At 39.1% G+C, this 13,634-nt stretch overlaps 1 long non-coding RNA gene across 1 annotated transcript; it reads left to right on the plus strand.

Annotated features, from left to right (window-relative positions):
• Window positions 1-1,163, plus strand: LOC124186062. The gene is made up of 3 exons (XR_006871543.1): window positions 1-132; window positions 506-535; window positions 1,129-1,163. It is a non-coding gene; the product is annotated as an uncharacterized LOC124186062 (long non-coding RNA).
• Window positions 1,164-13,634: the final 12,471 nt, after the last annotated feature.

Consider the following 13,634-nt stretch of genomic DNA (forward strand, 5'->3'; position numbering starts at 1 on the left):
TACTCGATTGATTATATTAATCCTTACACAACATTTTTGATGTGTTCTTATACTGAAAGCCTTTATTACTATTTCAGGTATGACCCGAGGTGGTTGGCAGTAGTCGTTGGAGGTGGTTGGAGGTGGTCGCAGGTGGACAAGGAGGATGACGAGGAGGACGAGGATTTGTGCTAGGTGAGTAAAACATTTTCATAATATTTGATGGCAATGCAGTTATATTTCATCCATAAGTTTTCAAACTTGCTATGTTTACAATAAATTATGTCAATTCATTTTTCGCGCAAGCACATATTCAGTAGCTTCGAAGGCGCTGATATAATTTATTACATATTGATTGATTAATTATTCATATTATTCGTTACACAATATTTTTAATGTGTTCTTATACTAAAAATATTTGTTACCATTCTAGGTATAACCCGAGGTGGTTATCGGTGGTTGATGGAGGTGGTTGGCGGTGGTCGAGCTGGACAAGGAGGAGGACGAGGAAGACGAGGAGAACAAGGTGGACGAGGAGGACGAGGATTTGTGCTCGGTGAGTAAAACAGTTTTACAATATTCAATGGCAATTGTAATTATATTTTATCTAAAATTTTGGAAACTTGTCACGTTTACAATAAATTATTTCAATTCATTTTTCGCGCAAGCACAAATTCAGTAGCTATAAATGCACTTATAAGATTTATTATATTATCAATTAATTGATTACTTATGTTAATCCTCACACCATATTTTTGACGTGTTCTCATACCAAAAATATTTATTAGTATTCGAGGTATGAACCCGGGTGGTTAGCGGTCGCTGCGGGTAATCGAGGTAGACGAGAAGGAGGAAGACGAGGAAGACGAGGAGAACAAGGTGGACGAGGAGGACGAGGATTTGTGCTCGGTGAGTAAGACGTTTTTATGATATTTGATGGTAAATGTAATTATGTTTCATCAAAAATATTTCAAACTTGTCATGTTTACAGTAAATTATTTCAATTCATTTTTCGCGTAAGCAGAAATTCAGTAGCCACAAATGCGCTAATGAAATGTATTATATTATTGATTACTCGATTGATTATATTAATCCTTACACAACATTTTTGATGTGTTCTTATACTGAAAACCCTTATTACTATTTCAGGTATGACCCGAGGTGGTTGGCAGTAGTCGTTGGAGGTGGTTGGAGGTGGTCGCAGGTGGCCAAGGAGGATGACGAGGAGGACGAGGATTTGTGCTCGGTGAGTAAAACATTTTCATAATATTTGATGGCAATGCAGTTATATTTCATCCATAAGTTTTCAAACTTGCTATGTTTACAATGAATTATGTCAATTCATTTTTCGCGCTAGCACATATTCAGTAGCTTCGAAGGCGCTGATATAATTTATTACATATTGATTGATTAATTATTCATATTATTCGTTACACAATATTTTTAATGTGTTCTTATACTAAAAATATTTGTTACCATTCTAGGTATAACCCGAGGTGGTTATCGGTGGTTGATGGAGGTGGTTGGCGGTCGTTGGAGGTGGCCGGAGGTGGACAAGGAGGACGAGGAATTTTGCTCGGTGAGTTTACCATTTTTACAGTATTCGATGAAGTAGGATCAGGATCAGAAGTGGGATCAGGAGTAGAAGTAGGATGAGGGGTGGATGTAGAAACAGGAGTAGGAGTAGGTGTAGTAGTAGAAATAGGACTCGGAGTAGGAATAGGAGTAGAAGTAGGAATAGTAGGAGTTAGAGTGGGATTAGGAGTAGGAGTAGTCGTCGTAGTAGGAGTAGGAGTAGGAGTAGGAGCAGAAGTAGGTAGGGCGGGGTGGGTCGTGAGAGGGGAGGGGATGGGCGGAGGGAGGGGCGCGGAGGGGCGGGAAGGGGATATTATCATATGAAGTTATCAGTAATAAGCGATTGCGGGTAAAATATTAGCTTACTTTTGTAAGTATTTATGAATATAGCCTCTATGAATATTCGTTGTTGGTATATAAGGTCTGGCAAAGTACCTACTTTCTGTAAGAAATGTTGAAGATTTTTAACATAATTATGTTTCAGTTCTGTGCCCCACCTAGTGATCCGCTAGTACATATCCTCCGACGTGACATCGCTCTGCTACGTATGAAGAAGAAAAGATTTATTAAGATGCAAATTGCTCCTCTCTTCTTGCCATTGTGCTTTCAGCCATTCTTGTGCCGCGTGTTTAAAATTCAGGACAGTATGTAATACAGAATAACAGGTACAGCTACGAATATAGGACTACAATAAATCTTATAGAAATGAGCTCTCATTGAGATTTCTCTGTATTTATAACTCGACGCGAGAAGGCAAAAATCAATGTAATGCCATCTGTAAGGTAATTGGACTCGTATTTGCACTACGAGAACTCGTTGGGCATTTTGCGGTGAAGTTTGAAAAATTGTTGTACAAGAAATTAAGTAACTATAAAAATGGATGAAAAATATTATCTCTAATAGTGAATGTAGCTAATACAGCTTTAACCGTATATTGATTATGTTAATGATCTATTGTGACAAGATCGGAATTAGATAAGCTCTCTAAATACTATTTTCTAGACTATTAATTTATATCATGTATATGTAAATGTATATTTCTTCAGTTTATACAATCACTGCACTAGGATTACCCTTGCCATGTTTTATGGTGCGCTTGTGTAATTTGTATATTATTAACCTTACGTTTTACTCTATTTGCGACAAGTTGTGAGTGTTTCTAATTTCTTGGCAATTATTTATGTACATGTATGTGTATATACGTATATGTATACTTATGCATGCGTATGTACATATATACACATGTATAAAACTAGATTTTTACAATAAACACAGAGGTTTTAGTATATTCACATACGGATTTCTGTGCATAGGTATACTTGAACTAAAATATCCTTATCTCTAATACGGAGTTCTTCGTAATTCGCATTTGTTCTTGTAACCCAATTTCCTACATACGATGGCAAAAATCGAGATCCAACTTAACTGAGTCTCAAAGCCCTGTTGACATAAAAGCAGCTATTTGATAGAAATTATAGTTTGTAGTTTACACAGCCCATTGCATGATATTTCATTTTAAATACATATGTTTCAATGTATTTAGGAATAATTTATCAAATATACAGAGGTCATGTGCAAATAATAAATGAATTGTTTCGTCCGCAGTTTGATGTATTCATTAGAGCTTTAACAATAAATTTAAGCTCTGTTACTTCTTTTATTTTATTATGGATAATCAAAAACATTTCCGACTATTCGTGCTGTGGAAGCATGGGGATTAAACCAAATGTAGCAAAAGATTAGAAACAGTGTATATAGAGTACGGGTATTTTTCTAGTAATGCAAACACGTGCCGCTAGCTTAGTTTTGACATATCTAGAATACCACGCCTTGCGAATTAGCTTTCCAGACAGAGATGAATGAGCGATTTTAAGGACTGCATTCTCGTTGTTGAATACTCTATGCCTCATGGTAAAAGAAAATCTGTAACGACGAAATTGATGCACCGGATCATCGTCGACTTCAACTTTTGAAATGTCCTACCATTTCCGAACACCTCCAATCATCCTATTTACCTATATTACTAGATTAGCTATGATATGAAAAGAGAAGAATTATTCATTTTGAAATGGGATTCTATTCGACACGCGCTCGATGTATCCCATAACATTAATATTCAAAATTATTCCAACAACTTTTCATTTGCTCTCTCGATCTTGAATTTTCATAGGCATAGAATCGAAACGCTGTTTTAGCTGGTCGCAAGTGAAGTATCTGCGTTGGGTGGAGGAGCGGAATTGTGTTTCGAAAAGTATTCGGATGGAAAAAAATTCAGAGTACTAATTTTGAACGAGATGAAATGGATGCTTCGTATATGAGACAGTATTTAACGCTGCGTAGTGATTTAAAGACCTAAAGAGGTGATAGGGAGAGAAAGAACGAAGCTTCTTAACACTTCGAGTGTTTTTTAACACACATTTGAAAGATACGAGCAAAATTTTTCATCGCCAACTGTCGCAGAACGGCAGCAGTATTAGCCAAACCGTTCACTAAAGAATATATCTTCAGTCAACGGCTGACCATCGAAGGGCCTGGCCGCTTGAGTCTGGAATCGGCAGGAGAGATAAAGTGTGTATTTCTTGTATGAAACGTGAAAACTAAAATCATTATACATCATATCATATCATCGTACATCATACATCGTACATCATACATCGTACATCGTACATCATCATACATAGTATCAAAGTTCGAAACCATAGTTTGGATGTCGGATGTTCAGAAAGTGACGTCACCAATTCAAAATCAGCTAGCAGAATTCCTCAGTCTGGAGACAACCGCGCAGTAGAGCGGACGGATGAGAGTCGCGCTCCGCAAATTTCGAGTACCGGGTTCTCAACCTCCCGCATCCCGCGCTTCGGGTCCGCTACGTATTTCAAGTACCGGGTTCTCAACCTCCCGAATCCCGGGCTTCGAGTCCGCTACGCGGTGATACTCGACTTCCAGGATAAGCGCTCCGTGGTTCCTGGTTCATGTTTACAATAAATTATTTCAATTCGTTTTTCGCGCAACCCCAAATTCGGTAGCTGTCAGTCCACTAATAAAATTTCTCGACTTCCAGGATAAGCGCTCCGTGGTTCCTGGTTCATGTTTACAATAAATTATTTCAATTCGTTTTTCGCGCAACCCCAAATTCGGTGGCTGTCAGTCCGCTAATAAAATTTCTCGACCTCCAGGATAAGCGCTCCGTGGTTCCTGGTTCATGTTTAAAATTAATTATATCAATTCGTTTTTCGCGCAACCCCAAATTCGGTAGCTGTCAGTACGCTAATGAAATTTCTCGACTTCCAGAATAAGCGCTCCGTGGTTCCTGGTTCATGTTTACAATAAATTATTTCAATTCGTTTTTCGCGCAACCCCGAATTCGGTGGCTGTCAGTCCGCTAATAAAATTTCTCGACTTCCAGGATAAGCGCTCCGTGGTTCCTGGTTCATGTTTACAATAAATTATTTCAATTCGTTTTTCGCGCAACTCCAAATTCGGTGGCTGTCAGTCCGCTAATAAAATTTCTCGACTTCCAGAATAAGCGCTCCGTGGTTCCTGGTTCATGTTTACAATAAATTATTTCAATTCGTTTTTCGCGCAACCCCGAATTCGGTGGCTGTCAGTCCGCTAATAAAATTTCTCGACCTCCAGGATAAGCGCTCCGTGGTTCCTGGTTCATGTTTAAAATTAATTATATCAATTCGTTTTTCGCGCAACCCCAAATTCGGTAGCTGTCAGTCCGCTAATAAAATTTCTCGACTTCCAAGATAAGCGCTCCGTGGTTCCTGGTTCATGTTTACAATAAATTATTTCAATTGGTTTTTCGCGCAACCCCAAATTCGGTAGCTGTCAGTACGCTAATAAAATTTCTATAACTTTATAATCTTCTCGTAATGTTTCTGGTAGATAATATCGGTGAAAAAATTATATCAAACCTTACACATTATTTTTGATTCGTTCTCATGCCGAAAATATTTATTAGTATTCGGGGTATAACTCGAGGTGGTTGGCGGTGGTCGTTGGGGGTGGTTAGGGGTGGTTGCGGGTAATCTCGGTGATTCAGGACGAGGAGGACGAGGATTTGTGCTGGGTGAGTAAAACACTTTTATAATATTTGATGGCAATTGTAATTATATTTCATCTGAAATATTACAAACTTGTCACGTTTACAATAAATTATTTCAATTCATTTTTCGTGCAAGCACATATTCAGTAGCTATGAATAATCTTATACGATTGATTATATTATTTATTTATTAATTGATATTCTTATAATATATGATGGCAATTGTAATTATATTTCATCTGAAATATTACAATTTGTCACGTTTACAATAAATTATTTCAATTCATTTTTCGTGCAAGCACATATTCAGTAGCTATGAATAATCTTATACAATTGATTATATTATTCACCAATTAATTGATATTCTTATAATATATGATGGCAATTGTAATTATATTTCATCTGAAATATTACAAACTTGTCACGTTTACAATAAATTATTTCATTTTATTTTTCGTGCAAGCACATATTCAGTAGCTATGAATAATCTTATACAATTGATCATATTATTAATTAATTAATTGATATTCTTATAATATATGATGGCAATTGTAATTATATTTCATCTTAAATATTACAAACTTGTCACGTTTACAATAAATTATTTCAATTCATTTTTCGTGCAAGCACATATTCAGTAGCTATGAATAATCTTACACAACTTATCACATTATTAATTGATTGATTAATTACATTATTCCTTACACAATATTTTTGATGTGTTCCTATACCAAAAATATTCATTACTATTCCAGGTATTACCCGAGGCGGTCGGAGGTGGACGAGGAGGAGGACGAGCTGGACGAGGAGGAGGACCAGGTGGACGAGGAGGAGGACGAGGTGGACGAGGAGCAGGCGGGGTGGGTCGTGGGAGAGGACCTTTCCTCTCCTCAGAGGAGGGGAGGAGGAGGGGCAGGGAAGGGGGTGAGGTGGGCGGGGAGAGGGAAGGGAGGGGACGGGGAGGAAAGGGGGAGGGGGAGGGGGAGGGGGAGGGGAGGGGGAGGGGGAGGGGGAGGGGGAGGGGGAGGGGGAGGGGGAGGGGGAGGGGGAGGGGGAGGGGGAGGGGGAGGGGGAGGGGGAGGGGGAGGGGGAGGGGGAGGGGGAGGGGAGGGGGAGGGGGAGGGGGAGGGGAGGGAGGGGGGAGGGCGGGAGGGAGGGCGGGGGGCGGGAGGGAGGGAGGGAGGGCGGGAGGGCGGGAGGGCGGGAGGGCGGGAGGGAGGGAGGGCGGGCGGGCGGGTGGCCGGGAGGGCGGGTGTGTAGGGGGGCGGTACTGCTCTATTAACTCTAACAGGTTCGCATCCACATCTGTCTCCCACTCTCTCCCTCCCGCCCTCCCGACCGCCCGCCCGCCCTCCCGCCCTCCCGCCCTCCCGCCCTCCCGCCCTCCCTCCCCCCCTCTTCCCTCCCCCTCCCCCTCCCTTCCCCCTCCCTCCCCCTCCCCCTCCCCCCTCCCCCTTTCCTCCCCGTCCCCTCCCTTCCCTCTCCCCGCCCACCTCACCCCCTTCCCTGCCCCTCCTCCTCCCCTCCTCTGAGGAGAGGAAAGGTCCTCTCCCACGACCCACCCCGCCTGCTCCTCGTCCACCTCGTCCTCTTCCTCGTCCACCTGGTCCTCCTCCTCGTCCAGCTCGTCCTCCTCCTCGTCCACCTCCGACCGCCTCGGGTAATACCTGGAATAGTAATGAATATTTTTGGTATAGGAACACATCAAAAATATTGTGTAAGGAATAATGTAATTAATCAATCAATTAATAATGTGATAAGTTGTGTAAGATTATTCATAGCTACTGAATATGTGCTTGCACGAAAAATGAATTGAAATAATTTATTGTAAACGTGACAAGTTTGTAATATTTAAGATGAAATATAATTACAATTGCCATCATATATTATAAGAATATCAATTAATTAATTAATAATATGATCAATTGTATAAGATTATTCATAGCTACTGAATATGTGCTTGCACGAAAAATAAAATGAAATAATTTATTGTAAACGTGACAAGTTTGTAATATTTCAGATGAAATATAATTACAATTGCCATCATATATTATAAGAATATCAATTAATTGGTGAATAATATAATCAATTGTATAAGATTATTCATAGCTACTGAATATGTGCTTGCACGAAAAATGAATTGAAATAATTTATTGTAAACGTGACAAATTGTAATATTTCAGATGAAATATAATTACAATTGCCATCATATATTATAAGAATATCAATTAATAAATAAATAATATAATCAATCGTATAAGATTATTCATAGCTACTGAATATGTGCTTGCACGAAAAATGAATTGAAATAATTTATTGTAAACGTGACAAGTTTGTAATATTTCAGATGAAATATAATTACAATTGCCATCAAATATTATAAAAGTGTTTTACTCACCCAGCACAAATCCTCGTCCTCCTCGTCCTGAATCACCGAGATTACCCGCAACCACCCCTAACCACCCCCAACGACCACCGCCAACCACCTCGAGTTATACCCCGAATACTAATAAATATTTTCGGCATGAGAACGAATCAAAAATAATGTGTAAGGTTTGATATAATTTTTTCACCGATATTATCTACCAGAAACATTACGAGAAGATTATAAAGTTATAGAAATTTTATTAGCGTACTGACAGCTACCGAATTTGGGGTTGCGCGAAAAACCAATTGAAATAATTTATTGTAAACATGAACCAGGAACCACGGAGCGCTTATCTTGGAAGTCGAGGAATTTTATTAGCGGACTGACAGCTACCGAATTCGGGGTTGCGCGAAAAACGAATTGAAATAATTTATTGTAAACATGAACCAGGAACCACGGAGCGCTTATCTTGGAAGTCGAGAAATTTTATTAGCGGACTGACAGCTACCGAATTTGGGGTTGCGCGAAAAACGAATTGATATAATTAATTTTAAACATGAACCAGGAACCACGGAGCGCTTATCCTGGAGGTCGAGAAATTTTATTAGCGGACTGACAGCCACCGAATTCGGGGTTGCGCGAAAAACGAATTGAAATAATTTATTGTAAACATGAACCAGGAACCACGAAGCGCTTATTCTGGAAGTCGAGAAATTTTATTAGCGGACTGACAGCCACCGAATTTGGAGTTGCGCGAAAAACGAATTGAAATAATTTATTGTAAACATGAACCAGGAACCACGGAGCGCTTATCCTGGAAGTCGAGAAATTTTATTAGCGGACTGACAGCCACCGAATTCGGGGTTGCGCGAAAAACGAATTGAAATAATTTATTGTAAACATGAACCAGGAACCACGGAGCGCTTATTCTGGAAGTCGAGAAATTTCATTAGCGTACTGACAGCTACCGAATTTGGGGTTGCGCGAAAAACGAATTGATATAATTAATTTTAAACATGAACCAGGAACCACGGAGCGCTTATCCTGGAGGTCGAGAAATTTTATTAGCGGACTGACAGCCACCGAATTTGGGGTTGCGCGAAAAACGAATTGAAATAATTTATTGTAAACATGAACCAGGAACCACGGAGCGCTTATCCTGGAAGTCGAGAAATTTTATTAGTGGACTGACAGCTACCGAATTTGGGGTTGCGCGAAAAACGAATTGAAATAATTTATTGTAAACATGAACCAGGAACCACGGAGCGCTTATCCTGGAAGTCGAGTATCACCGCGTAGCGGACTCGAAGCCCGGGATTCGGGAGGTTGAGAACCCGGTACTTGAAATACGTAGCGGACCCGAAGCGCGGGATGCGGGAGGTTGAGAACCCGGTACTCGAAATTTGCGGAGCGCGACTCTCATCCGTCCGCTCTACTGCGCGGTTGTCTCCAGACTGAGGAATTCTGCTAGCTGATTTTGAATTGGTGACGTCACTTTCTGAACATCCGACATCCAAACTATGGTTTCGAACTTTGATACTATGTATGATGATGTACGATGTACGATGTATGATGTACGATGTATGATGTACGATGATATGATATGATGTATAATGATTTTAGTTTTCACGTTTCATACAAGAAATACACACTTTATCTCTCCTGCCGATTCCAGACTCAAGCGGCCAGGCCCTTCGATGGTCAGCCGTTGACTGAAGATATATTCTTTAGTGAACGGTTTGGCTAATACTGCTGCCGTTCTGCGACAGTTGGCGATGAAAAATTTTGCTCGTATCTTTCAAATGTGTGTTAAAAAACACTCGAAGTGTTAAGAAGCTTCGTTCTTTCTCTCCCTATCACCTCTTTAGGTCTTTAAATCACTACGCAGCGTTAAATACTGTCTCATATACGAAGCATCCATTTCATCTCGTTCAAAATTAGTACTCTGAATTTTTTTCCATCCGAATACTTTTCGAAACACAATTCCGCTCCTCCACCCAACGCAGATACTTCACTTGCGACCAGCTAAAACAGCGTTTCGATTCTATGCCTATGAAAATTCAAGATCGAGAGAGCAAATGAAAAGTTGTTGGAATAATTTTGAATATTAATGTTATGGGATACATCGAGCGCGTGTCGAATAGAATCCCATTTCAAAATGAATAATTCTTCTCTTTTCATATCATAGCTAATCTAGTAATATAGGTAAATAGGATGATTGGAGGTGTTCGGAAATGGTAGGACATTTCAAAAGTTGAAGTCGACGATGATCCGGTGCATCAATTTCGTCGTTACAGATTTTCTTTTACCATGAGGCATAGAGTATTCAACAACGAGAATGCAGTCCTTAAAATCGCTCATTCATCTCTGTCTGGAAAGCTAATTCGCAAGGCGTGGTATTCTAGATATGTCAAAACTAAGCTAGCGGCACGTGTTTGCATTACTAGAAAAATACCCGTACTCTATATACACTGTTTCTAATCTTTTGCTACATTTGGTTTAATCCCCATGCTTCCACAGCACGAATAGTCGGAAATGTTTTTGATTATCCATAATAAAATAAAAGAAGTAACAGAGCTTAAATTTATTGTTAAAGCTCTAATGAATACATCAAACTGCGGACGAAACAATTCATTTATTATTTGCACATGACCTCTGTATATTTGATAAATTATTCCTAAATACATTGAAACATATGTATTTAAAATGAAATATCATGCAATGGGCTGTGTAAACTACAAACTATAATTTCTATCAAATAGCTGCTTTTATGTCAACAGGGCTTTGAGACTCAGTTAAGTTGGATCTCGATTTTTGCCATCGTATGTAGGAAATTGGGTTACAAGAACAAATGCGAATTACGAAGAACTCCGTATTAGAGATAAGGATATTTTAGTTCAAGTATACCTATGCACAGAAATCCGTATGTGAATATACTAAAACCTCTGTGTTTATTGTAAAAATCTAGTTTTATACATGTGTATATATGTACATACGCATGCATAAGTATACATATACGTATATACACATACATGTACATAAATAATTGCCAAGAAATTAGAAACACTCACAACTTGTCGCAAATAGAGTAAAACGTAAGGTTAATAATATACAAATTACACAAGCGCACCATAAAACATGGCAAGGGTAATCCTAGTGCAGTGATTGTATAAACTGAAGAAATATACATTTACATATACATGATATAAATTAATAGTCTAGAAAATAGTATTTAGAGAGCTTATCTAATTCCGATCTTGTCACAATAGATCATTAACATAATCAATATACGGTTAAAGCTGTATTAGCTACATTCACTATTAGAGATAATATTTTTCATCCATTTTTATAGTTACTTAATTTCTTGTACAACAATTTTTCAAACTTCACCGCAAAATGCCCAACGAGTTCTCGTAGTGCAAATACGAGTCCAATTACCTTACAGATGGCATTACATTGATTTTTGCCTTCTCGCGTCGAGTTATAAATACAGAGAAATCTCAATGAGAGCTCATTTCTATAAGATTTATTGTAGTCCTATATTCGTAGCTGTACCTGTTATTCTGTATTACATACTGTCCTGAATTTTAAACACGCGGCACAAGAATGGCTGAAAGCACAATGGCAAGAAGAGAGGAGCAATTTGCATCTTAATAAATCTTTTCTTCTTCATACGTAGCAGAGCGATGTCACGTCGGAGGATATGTACTAGCGGATCACTAGGTGGGGCACAGAACTGAAACATAATTATGTTAAAAATCTTCAACATTTCTTACAGAAAGTAGGTACTTTGCCAGACCTTATATACCAACAACGAATATTCATAGAGGCTATATTCATAAATACTTACAAAAGTAAGCTAATATTTTACCCGCAATCGCTTATTACTGATAACTTCATATGATAATATCCCCTTCCCGCCCCTCCGCGCCCCTCCCTCCGCCCATCCCCTCCCCTCTCACGACCCACCCCGCCCTACCTACTTCTGCTCCTACTCCTACTCCTACTCCTACTACGACGACTACTCCTACTCCTAATCCCACTCTAACTCCTACTATTCCTACTTCTACTCCTATTCCTACTCCGAGTCCTATTTCTACTACTACACCTACTCCTACTCCTGTTTCTACATCCACCCCTCATCCTACTTCTACTCCTGATCCCACTTCTGATCCTGATCCTACTTCATCGAATACTGTAAAAATGGTAAACTCACCGAGCAAAATTCCTCGTCCTCCTTGTCCACCTCCGGCCACCTCCAACGACCGCCAACCACCTCCATCAACCACCGATAACCACCTCGGGTTATACCTAGAATGGTAACAAATATTTTTAGTATAAGAACACATTAAAAATATTGTGTAACGAATAATATGAATAATTAATCAATCAATATGTAATAAATTATATCAGCGCCTTCGAAGCTACTGAATATGTGCTTGCGCGAAAAATGAATTGACATAATTTATTGTAAACATAGCAAGTTTGAAAACTTATGGATGAAATATAACTGCATTGCCATCAAATATTATGAAAATGTTTTACTCACCGAGCACAAATCCTCGTCCTCCTCGTCATCCTCCTTGGCCACCTGCGACCACCTCCAACCACCTCCAACGACTACTGCCAACCACCTCGGGTCATACCTGAAATAGTAATAAGGGTTTTCAGTATAAGAACACATCAAAAATGTTGTGTAAGGATTAATATAATCAATCGAGTAATCAATAATATAATACATTTCATTAGCGCATTTGTGGCTACTGAATTTCTGCTTACGCGAAAAATGAATTGAAATAATTTACTGTAAACATGACAAGTTTGAAATATTTTTGATGAAACATAATTACATTTACCATCAAATATCATAAAAACGTCTTACTCACCGAGCACAAATCCTCGTCCTCCTCGTCCACCTTGTTCTCCTCGTCTTCCTCGTCTTCCTCCTTCTCGTCTACCTCGATTACCCGCAGCGACCGCTAACCACCCGGGTTCATACCTCGAATACTAATAAATATTTTTGGTATGAGAACACGTCAAAAATATGGTGTGAGGATTAACATAAGTAATCAATTAATTGATAATATAATAAATCTTATAAGTGCATTTATAGCTACTGAATTTGTGCTTGCGCGAAAAATGAATTGAAATAATTTATTGTAAACGTGACAAGTTTCCAAAATTTTAGATAAAATATAATTACAATTGCCATTGAATATTGTAAAACTGTTTTACTCACCGAGCACAAATCCTCGTCCTCCTCGTCCACCTTGTTCTCCTCGTCTTCCTCGTCCTCCTCCTTGTCCAGCTCGACCACCGCCAACCACCTCCATCAACCACCGATAACCACCTCGGGTTATACCTAGAATGGTAACAAATATTTTTAGTATAAGAACACATTAAAAATATTGTGTAACGAATAATATGAATAATTAATCAATCAATATGTAATAAATTATATCAGCGCCTTCGAAGCTACTGAATATGTGCTTGCGCGAAAAATGAATTGACATAATTCATTGTAAACATAGCAAGTTTGAAAACTTATGGATGAAATATAACTGCATTGCCATCAAATATTATGAAAATGTTTTACTCACCTAGCACAAATCCTCGTCCTCCTCGTCATCCTCCTTGTCCACCTGCGACCACCTCCAACCA

The sequence above is a fragment of the Neodiprion fabricii genome, chromosome 7, assembly GCF_021155785.1.
Source record: "Neodiprion fabricii isolate iyNeoFabr1 chromosome 7, iyNeoFabr1.1, whole genome shotgun sequence".
Classification (NCBI taxonomy): Eukaryota; Metazoa; Arthropoda; class Insecta; order Hymenoptera; family Diprionidae; genus Neodiprion; species Neodiprion fabricii.